The sequence below is a fragment of the Lygodium microphyllum genome, chromosome 26, assembly GCF_053477565.2.
Source record: "Lygodium microphyllum isolate KBCC chromosome 26, Lygodium_microphyllum_v1.1.10, whole genome shotgun sequence".
Classification (NCBI taxonomy): domain Eukaryota; kingdom Viridiplantae; phylum Streptophyta; class Polypodiopsida; order Schizaeales; family Lygodiaceae; genus Lygodium; species Lygodium microphyllum.
In genome coordinates, this window is record NC_141160.1 from 64,688,971 (window position 1) to 64,692,280 (window position 3,310).

The window sequence follows — 3,310 nt, forward strand, 5'->3', positions numbered from 1 at the left end:
AATGATTGGATGTATATTTGTAATACTCAGAAAGAAGTAAAGTTGGTAATGTATATCATGTCCTATGCATGTATATGCCCTATACATGTATATCATGTCCGTATGATCCTATACATGTATATCATGTCCTAGCGTATGATCCAGGTGTAATTATGTCGTATATACATCCAATCATGCCCTATCCAATCATGCCCTATTCAAAAAAATACTAGCTGTTAAGAGGTTTGGTCATATTCAGGTAACCTCTTGCTTGCATGATATGTTTTAAACTACTCAGAATCTTGGGAAATTCAAAGAAAATATAGGATTCTTTGCCACCCAAGCCTACCCTGCTTACTCTATTGTTGCCTGAGAGATTGTTGCAGGGGCTTCCCCCAATTATGAGGTCAATCTTTCCCACTGCATCCACAATCTCAGCCAACTTATCATCAGTAAGATCTCTAACATCATCCTCCATTTGAAATCGGCCTGTTTGTAAGGTTTTGTTCCACTAGCTGACTATTATGTTTTTACATTTATCATTGATCTCCACAATAACAACAGCCTTCAAAATTATACCCAATTTGTGCAATGCCACTTCTTTCCCACCAAGGCTCGAGAATAAGGACAGAACTATTAAACCTTGCATATATAATTCTTTCAGTGGTGAAAGACTGTACGCTATAGTATTGACCTGAAATGAGTTGCCCAATGCATCATACCGATCTCAAAGGGTAGAGCAGCCTCAAGTGTGGTCACGATCATATCCAAGCACCAGCTCAATCTCATGGGGTTCAAGTGGGGCAGGTTGGCCTGGGCTGACCCAAACCAAGTTCCATATTTTGCATGCCAGAACAATCTCATGTTGAAGATAAGAAGGTATCTTGCTTTCTTTGTGGGAAGAAAATATTTTTCTGATCAATCCACGCATAGTGCTAGGGGCACCTCGTGTGTTTATGCAATTCAGCTTCTCTCTCGGATCCCATGGGGGCCAATACTTCTTTGTTTTCGGAAGCACCTCAAAGATTTTCATGGGAGCAAGGGGAAGGATCAACCTTCTTCCATCTACTGGAAGGTTATAAACATAACCACTCAGCCTAAAGCATGCTGAAAAATATCTAGAGTCTGTGAACTCTGGATCTATGCCATTAAAATGCCATTTGATGGTCTCCCACTCTGAATTGGGAACGTTCTCAACATTTTCAAAATAGAAAAAGGGAGGGCCTTCCATCAAACTATTCAATGGTTTTGGCTTGCCTTTAAAAAAGGCAGGAATTCCAAACCCCATGCCCTTTTTGAACTTGAAGGGTGGGATAGAACCTAGATGTGGACGTGATGTTTTTCCATTCATAGATTGAGTCTCGAGCCATAAAACACTCGAGTCTTCACTAGCACTTTTATCCAAGTCTAGAGTAGGAGTAATGCTGATCTTTGTTTTAAGGCCCAAGTAAGTGTACCATAGCTTAAGGGCTCTTTCATCTACCCAATATATTTTGCTACAGACACCTCGTGAGGGTCCATCATGTCTAGTTATTTGAACACCTCGTGAGGGTTCAACATGTCTAGTTTGATCTTTTATCTTTTACGACTAGTGCACATTATTCAATGCACTTTGGTGTGAGGATAAACATCTTCGAACTCAATATATAGATGAAAATAGAAATACCCAAGATTGTGGTGTCCTTGCTCACTTCGAGGATGCCAATGGTACTTCGAGTAATTATTAACTCTTTTTTTTAATTCAATGATTCAATGTACATGTGAATTCTTAATTCTATGGTTTTTATCTTGCGCACACGTGCATGCTCAAGAATCAATTTCAGGTGGTTAAATAATTATTAACTTTGGTTTTTTAATTATGTGAATTGTAATTTTAGGTGGTTAAATAATTGTGCCTCTGCTGGCGCATCTATATTAGCGTCTATTTGCGCGGATATATAGACACACAATTCGCGTCGATTTACACGCACGTTTACACGCACTTATAGATGCTATGATAGACGTGCCCGACTTTGCACGTCTAACATGCGCGTCTATGCCTCATTTCTGTTGTAGTGTCTCTCTTAATTTGTGGATACCTTCATTGTTACTCTTTTAGGACTTTCGCCCCAAACCGAATAGCATACCTATTCCCTTCTACATCATCTTGGCCAATAGCCAATTGAATGCCAATAGGACTAGTATCAACAATAAGCACAATAGGTCTTCCACACTCATAATCTGCCTTTCAAAGAGTCAGAGTGGCTCTCAATAATTTCTTTAGTTTTTGCATGGCTTTAGTGTGTTTCATTTCCCAAGAAAAATGCTTTCCTTTTCTCAAGAGCTGATAAAGATCATTTGCAATATGAGCAAAGTGACGAATCCAAATAAGATAAAACACACAAGCTCCAAGAAACCTACAAACCTCAGAAGTAGAGGAACAAGTTTCCTCAATATTTTCTATGACATCAACCTTCGCAGGAGAAGGCTTCGTGCCATAATATCCACACATATGACCGACAATCAAAACTTCTTTGCCACCAAAAATACACTTCAATCCTCACAAGGTCCAATTCACTTCTTTCAGTCCACAAACAATCTTCTCAACATCTCTAATATGTGAAGTCACAAAGAATCTGCATCCATTGTCATCTAAAGAATCATCTTTACCTTCTTCCAAGCAACCCTTGATAGGTAGGTCATCAATGAAAGGCATAGTAAGCTCAGGGATAAAATCTTGTAGAGCCTTGTTCATCCCATTCATCATATGAGCAACCGAATGAGTAGCTCCTTGTGGAAGCGTACACATTCGGACAAGGCCTAGAGGTGTCTTCATCGTAGTCAAATCTCTGCTTTCTAGGGCAAGCTGGAACTAATCATATCTCGAATAAAGATCACCAAGAGAATAGATAGCACGTCTAGCAAAAGCCTCAGCAAAATCATCCACAATAGGTCTTGCACCAACATTTTGAATAGTGACCTTCTTTACTGGCTATAGATTCTGTATGAATCTGAGTGTCCCATTCTATTTAGGAACTATGAACCATGTCTTAGGATATGGAGTTGAAGATGGATCTAGAATTCCCATCCTGATTTGCTCATTCAAGAGCTCTACCAGTTTGGGCAAGTGTGCCCTCACAAGAATAGGCCGTAGATTCCAAGGGACATGCGGAATGGTAAAAATAACCATAGGAGTTACAACCCTAGGGCAACGCATCCAATATCATTTGGAAAGAGAGCAAAAGCTTTTTCATGTCTGCATAGCATCTCTTCAAAAAATCTTACCTCTTGAGGAAGTAGAAAATATTCGGTCCCAATCTTCATCTCTTTCAATGTCTCAGCTGAAAACTTA

At 39.5% G+C, this 3,310-nt stretch overlaps 1 pseudogene; it reads right to left on the reverse strand.

The window, feature by feature from the left end:
• Window positions 1–208: 208 nt before the first annotated feature.
• Window positions 209–1,267, reverse strand: LOC148013342 (DNA (cytosine-5)-methyltransferase DRM1 pseudogene; annotated as a pseudogene).
• Between the last annotated feature and the right edge of the window lie 2,043 nt (window positions 1,268–3,310).